We start from the raw sequence: 16163 nt of genomic DNA, 5'->3' as shown, positions 1-16163 counted from the left end.
AATCAAGTGGGATTTATTCCAGGAATGTAAGGTTGGTTCAAAATTAGAAAATCAATCAATATAATATGTGAAATTAATAGAACAAAGGAAAAGAACCACCTGATCTTTCATTCCACACAGAAAAAGAATTTGATAAAATCCAGCACTGTTTCTTGATAAAAACTCTTAACAAGATAAGAATAAAATGGAAGCTATTCAGTATAATTAAGGACATTTATGAAAAACCAATAGCCAACATTGTACTCAATGGAGAAAGATTGAGAACTTTCCCCTTGAAAATAGGAACAAGACAAGGGTGCCTACTCTCACCACTCCCATTCAATATCATACTGGAAGTCCTAGATAGAGCAATAAGGCAAGAAAAATAAATAAAAGGCATCCAAATTGGAAAAGAAGGGGTAAAACAATCTCTATTCGCAGATGACATGATCCTATATATAAAAAATCCCAAAGAATCTACTAAAAAGCTTCTAAAACTAATAGAGGAATTTAGCAAAGTTGCAGGATAGAAGGTCAACAAACAAAAACCGTTGGATTTCTACACACCAGCAATGAGAAATATGAAAAGGAGATTGAAAAAACAAATCTATTTACAATAGCATCTAAGAGAATAAATTATCTAGGGATAAATTTACCCAGGATGTGAAAGACTTATACAATGAAAATTGTAAAACTCTGATGAAAGAGACTAAAGACCTAAATAGATGGAAAGACATTCTGTGCTTATGGATCGGAAGACTTACTATAGTCAAGATGTCAATTCTACCCAAAGAGATCTACAGACATAACACAATCTTGATCAAAATTTCAACAGCATTCTTCACAAAAATGGAAAAAATTAATCCTCAATTTTATATGGAAAGAAAAAAGACCCCAAGTAGACAAAGCAATTTTGAAGAAGAGCAAAATAGGAGGCCTCACACTTTTTGACTTCAAAATATATTACACAGCTACAGTATTCAAAACAGCCTGGTACTGGTTTAATGATAGACCCATACTTAGGCCAACGAAATAGAATTGAAAATCCGGAAATAAATCCATCCATTTATGGACAACTGATTTTTGACAAGGGGTCAGAGTCCATTCAATGGGGTAAGAAACGGTCTCTTTAACAAATGGTGCTGACAAAATTGGGTTTACCATGCAGAAAAATGAAACAAGATTCATACCTCATGCCATACACAAAAACAAATTCAAAATGGATCAAAGACCTAAATGTTAAATCTAAAATCATGAAGTTCTTGGAAGAAAATATAGTTGTAGAGCTTTATGACCTAATTTTTTTCAATGATAGGTTAACAAATGCATGAGCATCAGAAAACAAAATAGATAACTGGGACCTCATAAAAGTTAAATACTTATGTTCATCAAAAGACTATCAAAACAGTAAAGACACAATCTACAGACTGGGAAAAAATCTTTGGGAATGATACAGCTAATAAAAGTCCAATGTCTAAAATATATAGAAAAAAATATACAACTTAACAACAAAAAGACAAATAGCCAATCAAAAACTGGGCAAAAGGCATGATCGCAAACTTCATCAAAGAGGATAGTCAAATGGCCAACAGACACATGAAAAGATGCTCAACATCATTAGCCATCAGAGAAATGCAAATCAAAACCACAATGAGTAACCATTTCACTTTCACTAGGATGGCTAAGATTAAAAAAAAAAAAAGCAGAAAATAACAAGTGTTGGAAAGGATGTGGAGAAATTGAAATCCTCATTCATTGCTGGTGAGAATGCAAAATGGTACAGCAGTTGTGGAAATCAGTCTGGCGGTTCCTCAAAAAAAAACTAGAGGTAGAGATGCCATATGACCCAGCAAAAGGAGTAGGTAGTATATACCTAAAAAAAAAAAAATAAAAACTACTCCTCACTTATTGACTCTCTCTTTATCTGACATTTCTCGTTTAAGACAATAGTAAAAAATCTACTCTCCAACTATCCCATGCATTAATGATGTACGTCTGGTGGTAAGGAATGCTGAAGTGAGAGGAAAGAGTAATCCTGGCGGTGATGATTGAGGTTATGTGTCACCTTGGCTGGGCGTTGATTCTCAATGGTTTGGCAGTTATGTGATGATGTTATCTGGCAGTTATGTAATGATGTAGTCATCCTCCATTTTGTGGTCTGATGTGGTCATCGTCCATTTTCACGTAATGCCAATTTTCACATAACAACCTAGTTTTTGGGACCTAACCATGTCGAGAAGTAGGTGCATATTCTAGGGATCTAATAGAAGTGACCCAGACATATGCACACCTATGTTCATTGCAGCACTATTCACAACATCAAAAAGATGGAAAAAATCTGAGTGCCCATCAACAGATAAATGGGTAAATAAAATGGAATTCTACTCAGTGATAAAGAAAAAAATAAGTTCCTGAAACATTTTACAGTGTGGATGAACCTGACATTAGGTTGAGTGAAATAAGTCAAACATAAAAATATAATATGTTCTCACTTTTATGAAATGTCATGAACAGGTAAATGTACAGAAACTAATGTTCGTTAGTGGTTGCCAGGGGTGGGGCAGGAAAAGGGAGAAGTACTCCCTAGGTAATAATCATTTTTTGTTTATAGAAATGGGAAAGATGGTACCGATGTAACTGATGTCAATAAGCTGTACATAGGGAATAGGGATGAACGGGCAAATTTATTTTGTGTACAATAATAACAACAGCCCCAAAAAGAAGGGGCAGTGCTACAGATGCTGATACTAAGTAGACATAACGAGTAACTTCATGGGGTTAGTTCTTTTGGTTTGGGAGCTTAGAGTCATGGTTTTGTAGGACAATCCAGTCAATTGGCATCATATAGTTCTTGAAGTTTATGTTCTACCTCCCAGTATGGTAAGTAGTGTCTGGGGTCTTAAAAGCTTATGAGCAGCCATCTAAGGTACAACTACTGGTCTTTATTCATCTGGAACAAAATAGAAATAAGGAAACCCCAAAATTGGAGAAGGAACTGGACTACAGGACTAATTGTCTATGTGAATGAATCACTGCCTCCACCAGAAGAACTAGGTGGTGCCTGGCTACCACAACTGAATGTTCTGATCAGGAACATAATAGAAGAATCCTTATAAAAAGAGAGAAAAATGCAGAATGGAGTCTCAAATTCTTAAAGAATCCAGACTTACTGGACCTATTGAGTCTGGAGAAGTCCTGGAGACTATGGCCCTGATTTGCTTATCAAACCTTGAAATGAAACTATATCCCAAATTAACAGTTTAGCCCAAAGAGTAAAAATTGGCATGTTAAAAAAAAAAACTGTCTATTTAAGACCCAAGTTTCAACAGCTATTTTGAAGTACAGAAGGGAAGGTTCTGGTTGGGGCAGGGAAATTAAGTAAATGAAAGTGAAACAACTAGAACAGAAATAACGAGAATGTTGACACAATGTGAAGAATGTAACCAATGTCGCTGATCATTTTGTCTAGAAACTGAGTAATGGAAGTTGGTTTTGCTATGTACATTTTCACCAAAATAATTTTTTTTAAGGTGGGGGTGAGGGTTGGGGTTGATTTAAGAGGCAATATTTGAAATAAAACAAAATATAAGCCAAGTGTACTAATCTCTAACGATTTATCTAAAGGGGCTCATCCAAGTCAATAAATAGAGAGATCACACAGTCACTCACAACCCTCCGGCCCAACTCATGCACCTAAGGTGTACAGTACTAATCTGTTGTAGTACCCTCTCCCCCTGAGTCCAGATAGAACAACATAATACTTTCCAACACGTTGTACCAGGCAGTCGCAACTAATTAACTTGTCTGGATGTGAAACATTATCTATTGTTACTCTGATATGGGCTAGAAAGGGAGACTTGAGACACGAGACAGTGAGGTGGGAGACAGGGGTGAAAACTAAAGCAAAAGGATTAAAAATGGACAACAGAAGTGGAGCCTGCAGAAATCGGCTGAGCCAAAGAGGGTAGACACAGAAGCTTTATGGAAGGTAACTGAGGCTTAGGCAGGAACAAGGAGAAAGCCCTTTAGGACCCTGGCTTAGCCTAGATAGGAACAGCTCAACAGCACTGTTTCAAAGAAATCTTCTGGAGACAAGGACCCTGGGGAATGCAGGGCTGGAGGTAAGGTCAGGGAGATGTGATATTGGGACTATGGGGAGGAGAAAGGAAGCCTATGCCATAATTTTCTCTTATTTCTTCAAAACCTCTGTGAACTGAGGCCTGTGGTCTTGAGCCCTTGCTGTAAGATTGTTTTACGTGTTTTGTTCCTTTAGCTTACTTGGTGCCTATTGACACTGATTTCCCCTTCTATTTTTAAGCTCTGAGGTTGACTCTGCTAAACAGGCTGTGCTCAATTGCTCCTTAGTCTGGAGAAAGAACTCTTCAAAGTAACTTCAGTTCTCAAGGAGCCTTGGTAAAACCCCTTTTTATATCACAGTTGTTTGGAGACCCCCCCCAAATACATCCAAGTTTTTTCAGTGTCAAAAAAGCTCCTGAGGAACAGAGCACCATCCTTTGCTATACTCCAAAAAGTCTTTCACAAATCAGTAGCCTTTGTTCCAAGATTGGTTACATTCCACCACCCCCGCCCCCTTACTTAGGATAAGTGTACTACCCTCCAGGAGAAACTGTTTTCCCTTTGTCTAAATTGGCTCATTTGTTGTCCTCTCTTTTTCACAGAATCTAATGTTTATCATCAGTTACAAAGTTGCCTTCACTGTGTTTCCCAGGAGGCCTTGGCCTCTGGTTTAATCACTTGTCCTGGTTTTAGGCTCCGTTAGCTCGGAGTTCCAGAATTGGGTATGTAGATTAAGCCCTCTGCAACAATAATAATAATGGGTGTGTAAAGAGAACAGTAAAGCTTATAAGGCCACAGATCCATGTTTCATTTTAATCCTTCCCTGTGAAATAAGCAGATAAGAGGTTATTATCTCCATTAAAAAAAAAAAAACAGTGTTCCAGAGAGGTGCTGTGATTTGTGCAAGGCCACATTGCACGAATACGTAACTCCCAGTCGAATGCCGTTTCTGCTTTGCCATGGCCTCTGTATCAGGAAAGCTTCCACCCACAGTGGGATCAGCCTTCTCCTGACAAACCCCTTTTTCTAGGGTCAGGGTGCTGGCTGCCACAGAGCCCATGTGGTCCCCATGGATGAAGCTTTCATTAATTGGTGGCAGGCCCCACCCACCAGCCCACTCCACTAGGAATGCTCTAACTGCTGGAGGCACACAAAGCTCTTGGGCATGAGTATGCAGCAGAAATCTGCTTCGTATTTGCAGCTTGCAAACTGCAAACCCAAAGTACCGGTTTGGGGTTCAAGAGGCATGAAAATGTTTGAGTGTGCCCCACTCCAAGGAAAGGGCAGCATTTCCAGTGCCAGATTCTTGGAAGAGAACAGAGAAAAAGCAAAATCAAACCCGTTGCCATCAAGTCAATCCTGACTCAAAGCGACCCTGTAGGACAGAGTAGAACTGCCCCCCCACAGGGTTTCCAAAGAGTGGCTGGTGGATTCAGGCTGCCAACTTTTTGGTTAGCAGCCAAGCTCTTAACCACTGTGTCACCATTTTCCAGATGAGAAAACACCAAGGCTCAAAAAGATGAGAGGACCTTGTTGAGGTTTTACTATTAAAACTTGAGAGTAGTTGGATTCAAACTTAGTCTGCATGCTCCCAAAGTTGATGCCCTTTCCACTGCAACACATTGCCAAATCAGGTGCCTTCAAAGGGAAGTTTCCTACTCTGGCTCACTGACTCCCTTCTCTCAAATGAAGGCCTAAAGGTGCTCAGCTTTCAAGTCGCCAAGAGAGATTTGGTGACCAGAATGTAGGGAGTAGTGGTAAAATGACTGTTTTGCACTGCATGTACAGTGAGGGAAGATGAAGGATCCTGCTTCCAGCATGCTCAGAAAGAAAGCAGTTCCTGCTGGCTTTCAACCTGGCTTATTTTATATCACTTTAAAATCATTTAATAATTCATAGCAGGTGATTGATATTGTGCCTGACTCAGACACCCAGAGGAGGAGATTTCCAACAACTTAGGTTTGTAAGTGAAATAAAGAAAAACCTAGTCTTAGCAAGTTCATTACCGGAGGCCTAATCTATAACTAGAAAAATCTATAGAGAGCCTCATAACTGTTTTTAGCCAAATATCTGAAGAAGGGTGTCCTGGCTGGATTCAGACCCTGAATGGGCCTCCTCCCACTTGTGCTGTGAACTTTGGGTGGTCACTGGAGTTTCTTTTGCCTCTGAGGAGGAGAAGATTCTGTCCATTCTTTCAGTGTAGGGCTATGGCAAGGATCGAGATTAGTTCAAATTGTATTCTGCAACACAACATATATCTCCAGCTTGCTTTTTGTAACTACTGAATATAGCCATACCAGGTGGCAGCTGCCCCTTTCTGAGTAGGTTTGTAGTCAGTGATTTGATTAAACGTGGTAGCAAGCAAAATTAATGGGCTGGAAGTCAGGACATCTAAATCCCAATCTTTGCCAAGTTCCTTCTCTTCCGGCATTAGTTTCCTCATAATAATATGACGAGGTAAATTAACTAGTTTCTAAAGAACTTTCTCCATCACTTCTCTGTCAGTTTGTCATACTGTGGTGGCTTGTATGTTGCTGTAATGCTGGCAGCTATGCCACCAGTATTTCAAATACCAGCAGGGTCACCCATGGTGGACAGGTTTCAATGGAGCTTCCAGACTAAGACAGACTAGGAAGGAGGACCTGGTGATGTACTTCCAAAAAAACTGGCCAGTGAAAACCTTATGAATAGCAGCCTGATATAGTGCTGGAAGATGAGTCCCTCTGATTGGAAGGCACTCAAAATATGACTGGGGAAGAGCTGCTTACTCAAAGTAGAGTTGACCTTAATGACACAGATGGAGTAAAGCTTTCAGGACTTTCATTTTCTCATGTGGCATGACTACAAACAGCCATTAATAATCAGAATGTGAAGTGTACGAAGTATGAATCCAGGAAAACTGGAAGCTGTCAAAAATGAAATGGAATGTTTGAACATAGATATCCTGGGCATTAGTGAGGTGAAATGGACTGGTGTTGGCCATTTCGAATCAGACAATCATATGGTCTGCTATGCCAGGAATGACAAATTGAAGAGGAACAGCATCACATGCATTGTCAAAAAGAACATTTGTATCCTGAAGTACAACGCTGTCAGTGATAATATCCACATACCTACAAGGGAGGCCAGTTAATACCGTTATCATTCAACAATACACACCAACCACTAAGGCCAAAGATGAAGAAATTGAAGATTTTTAACAACTTCAGCAGTCTGAAACTGAGCAAACATGCATTCAAAATGTATTGATAATTACTGGTGACAGGGATCCAAGGAAGAAACAAAGAAGAAAAATTAGTAGTTGAAAAATCCGACTTTGGTGATAGAAATGATGTTGGAGATTGATAGAATTTTACAAGACCAATGATCTATTCACTAGAAATGCCTTTTTTCAACAACATAATTGGCGACTATACATGTGGACCTCGCCAGACAGAGTACACAGGAATCAAATCGACTACATTTGTGGAAAGAGATGATGGAGAAGCTCAATATCATCAGTCGGTGCTGCAAAAGACTTTTCTAAGGTGTTAAAAAGCAAAGATGACACACTGAGGATTAAGGTATTGTCATGAACTGAATTATGTCCCCCCAAAAATGTGTGTATTAACTTGGTTAGGCCATGATTCCCAGTATTCTGTGGTTGTGTTCCATTTTGTGATTGTAATTTTATGTTCAAGAGGATTAGGATGGGGTTGTAACACCACCCTTACCCAAGTCACCTCCCTGATCCAAGGTAAAAGGAAACGGGCTTTAACAAAGAGAAATTTATTTTCTCACAGTCTAGTAGGTTACGAGTCCAAATGCAGGGTATCGGCTCCAGGGGAAGGCTTCCTCTCTGTGTGGGCTCTGGAGGAAGGTCCTTGTACTCAATCTTCCCCTGGTTGAGGAACTTCTCAGGTGCAGGGACCCTGTTTCCAAGGGACATGCTCTGCTCCTGTTGCTGCTTTCTCGGTGGTATGAGGTCCCCAACTCTCTGCTTGCTTCCCTTTCCTTTTATCTCTTGAGAGAATAAAAAGTGGTGCAGGCCACACCCCAGGGAAACTCCTTTGACCTTGGATGATGCCCTTGATGTCATTCCACAACTCTTTTGTTCTTTAATCATCCAGTGTGTCAAATCCATTCTTGAGGTAGTCTCCAAATTCAGGTGGGATATACTGAGGGTTGACTGCAGAGCAGACCATCAATTGCTCCTATGAAAATTCAAGTTAAAGCTGAAAAAAATTACAGCAAGCCCACAAGAGCCAAAATATGACCCAGATAGGGAAATCACAAAAATAAATAAAAACTAAAATGCTCAAAACAGGGAAACAGAGATGTCATTATGTAAAAGATGACCACATTAAATCATAAAAGAGGGACTAAAAAATGTAGTCATAGATCTTTCATGTGGAGAGGAAGTCAAGACAACATAAAAAGATAAAAGTTTGGTTTAAACTTAGAAAAATAAGGGTAAATATTAAGATAACGGTAAAGGAAACTAACAATCCTACAATTCAAAATAAAAAACAAGAAAAACATAAAGACTCAGCAAATACAAAAGCCACAACAAAGCAACTTTTCCGACCATAAAGCCATAGAAGTAGAAATCAATAACAGAAAAAGCAAGGAAAAAAATCAAACACATGGAAACTGAACAATACCTTGCTAAAAAAACTACTCCATTATAGAAGAAATTAAGGATGGAATAAAGAAATTCATAAAATCAAATGAGAATCAAAACACCTCCTACCATAACCCTTGGGACACAGCAAAAGCAGTGCTCAGAGGTCAATTTACAGCAATAAATGCACACATCCAAAAAGAAGAAAGAGCCAAAATCAAAGAACTATCCCTTCAACGTGAACAAATAGCAGCAAAAGAAGACCTTGGGCACCAGAAGAAAGCAAATAACAAAAACTAGAGCAGAATTAAATGAAATAGAGAACAGAAAAATAATTGAAAGAGTTAACAGCACCAAAAGCTGCCTCTTTGAAAAGATCAACAAAATTGATCAACCTATGGCCAAATTGAGAAAAGAAAAACAGGAGAGGAAGCAAATAACCCAAATAAGAAACCAGATGGGCAATATCACAACAGATCCAACTGAAATTAAAACAATCATAACACAATACTATGGAAAATTGTACTCTAAAAAATTTGAAAACCTAGAGGAAATGGACAAATTTCTAGAAACTCATGCACTACCCAAACTAACACAAACAGAGGTAGAACAACTAAGTAAATCTATAACAAAAGAAGAGATTGAAAAGGTAATTTAAAAACTCCCAACACAAAAAAGCCCTGGCCCTGACTGCTTCCCTGGAGAATTCTACCAATCTTTCAGAGAAGACTTAACACCACTACTACTAAAGGTATTTCAGAGCATAGAAAAGGAAGGAATACTCCCAAACTCACTCTATGAAGCCCACATAACCCTGATACTAAAACCACATAAAGACACTTCAAAAAAAGAAAATTGTAGACCAATATCCCTCATGAATATGGATGCAAAAATCCTCAACAAAATTCTAGCCAATAGAATTCAACAACTTATCAAAAAAATAATTCACCATGACCAAGTGGGATTCATACCAGGTATGCAGGGATGGTTCAACATTAGAAAAAAATCAGTGTAATCCATCACATAAATAAAACAAAAGACAAGAACCACATGATCTTACCAGTTGATGCAGAAAAGGCATTTGACAAAGCCCAACATGCATTCACAATAAAACTCTTAGCAAAATAGGAATAGAAAGGAAATTCCCCAACATAATAAAGGGCATTTTTTTATATACAAAGCCAACGGCCAACATCATCTTAAATGGAGAGAGTCTGAAAGCATTTCCCTCGAGAACGAGAACCATACGAGTGTACCTTTTATCGCCACTCTTATTCAGCATTGTGCTGGAGGTCCTAGCCAGAGCAACTAGGCAAGAAAAAGAAATAAATGGCCTCCAAATCAGTAAGGAAAAAGTGAAAGTATCTCTATTTGCAGATGATATGATCTTATATTGGAAACCCTGGTGGTGTAGTGGTTAAGTGCTACGGCTGCTAACCAAAGGGTCGGCAGTTTGAATCCGCCAGGCTTCCTTGGAAACTCTATGGGGCAGTTCTACTCTGTCCTGTGGGGTCACTATAAGTTGGAATTGACTCAACGGCACTGGGTGGGTTTATGATCTTATACACAGAAAACCCCAAAGAATCCACAAGAAAACTACTGGAACTATTAGAAGATTTCAGCAAAGTATCAGGATACAAGATAAACATACAAAAATCAGTTGGATTTCTCTACATCAACAAAGAGAACATTGAAGAGGAAATCACCAAATCAATACTATTTACGATAGCTCCCAAGAAGACAAAATACTTAGGAGTAAATCTAACCAGAGATGTAAAAGACCTATACAAAGAAAACTACAAGACACTACTGCAAGAAACCAAAAAAGGCCTGCGTAAGTGGAAAAACGTGCCTTGCTCATGGATAGGAAGACTCAACATTGTGAAAATGCCTATTCTACCCAAAGGTATCTATAAGTACAATGTAATCCCAATCCAAATTCCAGTGGAATTTTTTAATGAGATGGACAAACAAATCACCAATTTCACATGGAAAGGGAAGAGGCCTCGGATAAGTAAAGCATTACTGAAGAAGAAGAACAAAGTGGGGGACCTCACATGACCTGATTTTAGAACCTATTAAACCGCCACAGTAGTCAAAACAGCCAGATACTGGTACAACAACAGCTACATAGACCAACGGAACAGAATTGAGAATCCAGACATAAATTCATCTACCTATGAGCAACTGATATTTGACAAAGGCCCAAGTCCATAAAATGGGGAAAAAGAGAGTCTCTTTAACAAAAGGTGCTGGCATAACTGGATATCCATCTGCAAAAAAAAAAAATGAAACAAGACCCATACCTCACACCATGTACAAAAACTCACTCAAAATGGATCAAATACCTAAATATAAAATCTATAAAATAGGAGCCAAAATACATGGCATAAACAGTACACGAAACATTACTAACAATGTGCAAACTCCAGAAGACAAATTAGATAACTGGGAGCTCCTAAAAATCAAACAATTATGCTTATCCAAAGGCTTCATCAAAAGAGTAAAAAGACAGCCTAGAGACTAGGAAAAAAATTTTGGCTACAACAAACCCGATCAGGGTCTAATCTCTAAAATCTACAAGACACTACAAAATCTCAACAACAAAAAGACAATCCAGTTAAAAAAAAAAAGGGCAAAGGATATGAAGTGGCACTTCACCAAAGAAGACATTCAGGCAGCTAACAGACACATGAGGAAATGCCCACCATCATTAGCCATCAGAGAAATGCAAATCAAAACTGCAATGAGATACCATCTCACCCCAACAAGGCTGGCATTAATCCAAAAAACACGAAATAATAAATGTTGGAGAGGTTGTAGAGAGACTGGAATACTTATACACTGCTGGTAGGAATATAAAATATTACAACCCCTTTGAAAATAGATTGGCGCTTCCTTAAAAAGCTAGAAATAGAAGTAGCATACGATCCAGCAATCTCACTCCTTGGAATATATCCTAGAGAAGTAAGAGCCATCACACGAATAGATATATGCACACCCACATTCATTGCAGTGCTGTTACAATAGAAAAATGATGGAAACAACGGAGGCGGCCATCAGCGAATGAATGAATAAACAAATTATGGTATATTCACACAATGGAATACTACGCAATGTAAACAACCATGAATCTGTGAAACATCTCATAACAGGGAGGAATCTGAAAGGCATTATGCTGAGTGAAATTAGCCACAAAAGGACAACTATTGTATGAGATCACTATTATAGGATCTTAAGAAAAGGTTTAAACACAGAAGAAAACACTCTTTGATGGTTACAAGGTTGGAGAGGGAGGGAGAGGGATATTCACTAATTAGATAGTAGACAAGAATTTAGGTGAGGGGAAGGACAACACGCAATACAGGGGAAGCCTGCACAACTGGACTAATCCAAAAGCTAAGAGGTTTCCTGAATACAACCAAACACTTCAAGGGACCAAGTAGCAGGGGTGGGGGTCTGGGCACCCTGGTTTCAGGGGACATCTAGGTCAATTGGCATAACAAAGTATATTAAGAAAACCTTCTGCATCCCACTTTAGTGAGTGGTGTCTGGGGTCTTAAAAGCTACCAAGTGGCCATCTAAGATGCATCAACTGGTCTGAACCCACCTGGAGCAAAGGAGAATGAAGAGCACCAAAGACGCAAGGAAAATATGAGCCCAAGAGACAGAGAGGGCCACATAAGCCAGAGACTCCATCATCCTGAAACCAGAAGAACTAGATGGTGCCCAGCTCCCACCAGTGACTGCCCTGACAGGGAACACTAGAGAAAATCGCTGATGGAGCAGGAGAAAAGTGGGATGCAGACCTGAAATTCTAGCAAAAAGACCAGACTTAATGGTCTAACTGGGACTGGAGGGTCCCCAGAAGTCATGGCCCCCAGACTCTGTGTTATCCCAAAACTAAAACCATTTTCTCAAAGCCAACTCTTCAGACAAAGGTTAGACTGGACTATAAGACATAAAATGATACTGGTGAGGAGTGTGCTTCTTTGCTCCAGTAGAGACATGAGACTATGTGGGCAGCTCCTGTCTGGAGGTGATATGAGAAGGCAGAGGGGGACAGTTGCTGGTTGAATGGATGCGGGGAATACAAGGTGGAGAGAAGGAGTGTGCTGTCACATTGTAGGGAGAGCAACTAGGATCACATAACAATGTGTGTATAAGTTTTTGTGCAAGAAACTTACTTGAATTGTAAACTTTCACTTAAAGCACATAAAAAAGACATCATACATGAAGAAAGCAAGAGGTCATTAAAAAGAAAGGAAAGAAATAAAAGACCAAAACAGATGTCAGAAGAGACTCTGAAACTGGCTCTTAAAAGTAGAGTAGCTAAAGCAAAAGGAAAAATGATGAAGTAAAAGAGCTGAACAGATTTCAAAGGGCGACTTTAGAAGACAAAGTAAGGTATTATAATGAAATGTCCAAAGACCTGGAGTTGGAAAACCAAAAGGGAAAAGAACAGGCTCAGCATTTCTCAAGCTGAAAGAAGTGAAGAAAAATTCAATCCTTGAGTTGCAATACTGAAGGATTCTATAGGGAAAATATTGAACAACACAGAAAGCATCAAAAGAAGATGGAAGGAACACATGGAGTCACTGTATGAAAAATTGGTCGATGTTCAACCATTTCAGGAGATAACAGATGATTAAGAACCAATGGTACTGAAGGAAAAAGTCCAAGCTGCAATGAAGGCATTGCAAAAAAACAAACAAAAAAAAGGCTCCAGGAATTGACGGCGAACCAATTGAGATGTTTCAACGAATGGATGCAGTACTGGAGGTGCTCACTCATCTACGTCAATAAATTTAGAGGACAGTTACCTGGCCAACCACTTGGAAGAGATCCATATTTGTGTTCATTCCGAAGAAAGGTGATCCAACAGGATGTGGAAATTATCAAACGATATCATTAATGTGACACACAAGTAAAATTATGCTGAAGATTATTCAAAAGAGGTTGCGGGGTAGCAGCTCATGAAGGTGCTCGCTCTCTAACTCTTTAGCTCGCTTCCTGACTCCCTTCGGTGTGCCCCTTCCCCCTGCCTGTGTGGTGGAGCGTGTGTGAGGGAGGGGGAGAATGTGGGGGTGGAGTGAGGTGTTCCAGCCTTGGGGAAAACCATGGTGGGAGGCAGAGGCTGCGAGGAACTCTGGGGAGCCATGGACGTTGTGGGGCTACAGGAGGTGCTGAAAGATTTTGAGAAGAGGGAGGAAAAGGAAGTTTGTCCTGTTCTGAATCAGCTTTTTTGTCATGTAGCCAAACTGGAGAAACAATCATACAATGGTCCCAATTTAAAGGCTATTTTATTTTCAAACTGGAGAAAGTGATGGATGATTTCAGAACTTCAGCTCCTGAATCAAGAGGCCGTCCCAACCTTAATGTGGAATACATTTCCTTCGATAAAATGAATTAAAGACTACTGAAAATTGTCACTGGATTTAATGGTGTCTCTTTTACTATTCAACGATTATGTGAATTGCTAACAGATCCAAGGAGAAACTACACAGGAACAGACAAATTTCTCAGAGGAGTAGAAAAGAATGTGATGGTTGTAGTCTGTGTTTATCCTTCTTCAGAGAAAAACAATGCCAATGGTTTTAAATTGAATGAATGGTATCACGTTTCCTGGAAACTCACCAAGTTATACTGAGAGGTCTAATATAAATGGGCCTGGTACGCTCAGACCGCTTAATTGACCAAAGATTTCTTTGTCAGCCATCATGACGACGACTGGTTTGCCTGAGAACACAGAAGAGTCCAACTTACAGCAAAATGAGGACAAAAACAACAGTGACTCCCTGACACCTGAATCAGAAGGTTCCTTGGTGAGCCCCCCAAAAAATAAACATCCAAATGAAGATGCTATGGAAGCTGAGGGGCATGAGGTAAAAAGACGTAGATGTGACAAAGAAGGTGAAGTAAGAGAGACAGCCAGTCAAACAACTTCCACTGAAATTTCTTCAGTTAAAGTAGAAGAAACAGAAGCGTCATCTTCATCTCAGGGTAAAGATAAAGAAAGTATTGTACCAGACAGCACTGTACGGAAGAGGATGAAGAGGAGAATGAAGAGGAAGAAGAGTCTTCTATGGCGTAAAAAGAAATGGTCCCAGAAAGAAAAAATCAAGAAAAAGAATCTGATGAAACCTTAGCTGTGAATGAAAAGATTTCTGAGGAAAATCATCAAATGGAGGAATCTGATCTATCTCAAGCTGAGAAAGGTTTATATTCTGAAGCAGTGAAAATACAACCCCTGTAAGTAGTGGTACTGACTGTCATGAAACAGAAGCTTAAAAATTAGTAGGATCCAATTCCAGGAAAACTGGAGAGATTCTCTTAGAGTCATTCACGGAAAATGACAAAGCCCCAGAAGTTACAGATGAGCCTGTGAACAAGACTATTTGGAAATATGTAGAGGCAGTATTTCACGTACAGTTCCGCTTTTGCGCTGTGCAGAATTTTATGTAGTAAAGCGGACCTTTAGTTTCACAAGAGAAGTAGATTGTCAAATTCAGCGCTCCGTGGCATGAACCCTGGGTTGTATACGTAGCAACTGTGAATATCAGCTCCTCTGAGGCCCACTCACTGCTGACTTTTTTTGGTCTGGTCAAATCAGTGGTTTGTGTATAGATTCTTTTTTTTAATTTCGAATTAAAGTTTTTAAATTGGAAAGTAATAATTATAATTTTGAAAACCTTTCGGAGATTGTCACATTTAGTTTATACATATGCGGGAAAGCATTTTGTCTTATCTCTTTCTGACAGCTCTAGCAGTTTTCATATTTTGGTCATAATTTCCATATTTTAACATGTGAATTACAGGGTTTCATGCTCATTTCCAGATTTTATTGTTTGGCTATGTACAATGGAACTTTAAGTCATATATGCATACATGCATATATGTATATATTATTCTAAGGGGGAAATGTTATGTTCTTCTGTTTCTATAAAGAGAAGACTACAGTGGATACTTTCTCTGCTGGTAATGACTGAGTTCACCTCTTTCCGAAAACAGTTTCTTTCTCTTCTGAGTAATTCAAATAAGATCTGGTTGGTCCCTGTGAAACCCTGGACATCTTAAATCTGTTGAAATGCCAGGTTAAACACACTCAAAGAGATTCGTTCAAGCTGAAATTCTTTTGTATGCTTCTGAGGCTTCATTATTCGTGAAAAATGTGCTTTATCTTGGAAATTGTGTTCAAACATTAGCTTGCTATTTTGTAGGATGAATGCTTATGAAGCTGACATAAGACCCTCTCAGAAGAACTGGGCAGGTTCCTTGACCTTTTGCTTGCTTTTCTGAACACTGAATATTAAACATTTCTTTCTCAATTATTCTAGAGTATGCAAATGTCAGTGGCATGAAACACCGCTGCACTGGAAGAATTAATATATTACCTTAGTAATGTACCTGAGCTAAATGACTAAAGTTTTAGGGGTGCATAGAAACTAACATAATTTGTATGACATTTTGAAGTGAATTAAGTACTTTCGAACATGTTTACAGA

General features: G+C 39.1%; 1 pseudogene; it reads left to right on the top strand.

The window, feature by feature from the left end:
* Positions 1-14269: 14269 nt before the first annotated feature.
* Positions 14270-15124, top strand: LOC126068763 (serine/threonine-protein phosphatase 4 regulatory subunit 2-like; annotated as a pseudogene).
* Positions 15125-16163: the final 1039 nt, after the last annotated feature.

This window comes from Elephas maximus, chromosome X, assembly GCF_024166365.1.
Source record: "Elephas maximus indicus isolate mEleMax1 chromosome X, mEleMax1 primary haplotype, whole genome shotgun sequence".
Lineage (NCBI taxonomy): Eukaryota > Metazoa > Chordata > Mammalia > Proboscidea > Elephantidae > Elephas > Elephas maximus.
Note: the sequence above shows the minus strand (reverse complement) of the source record. Positions and strands in the feature narration are given on the sequence as shown.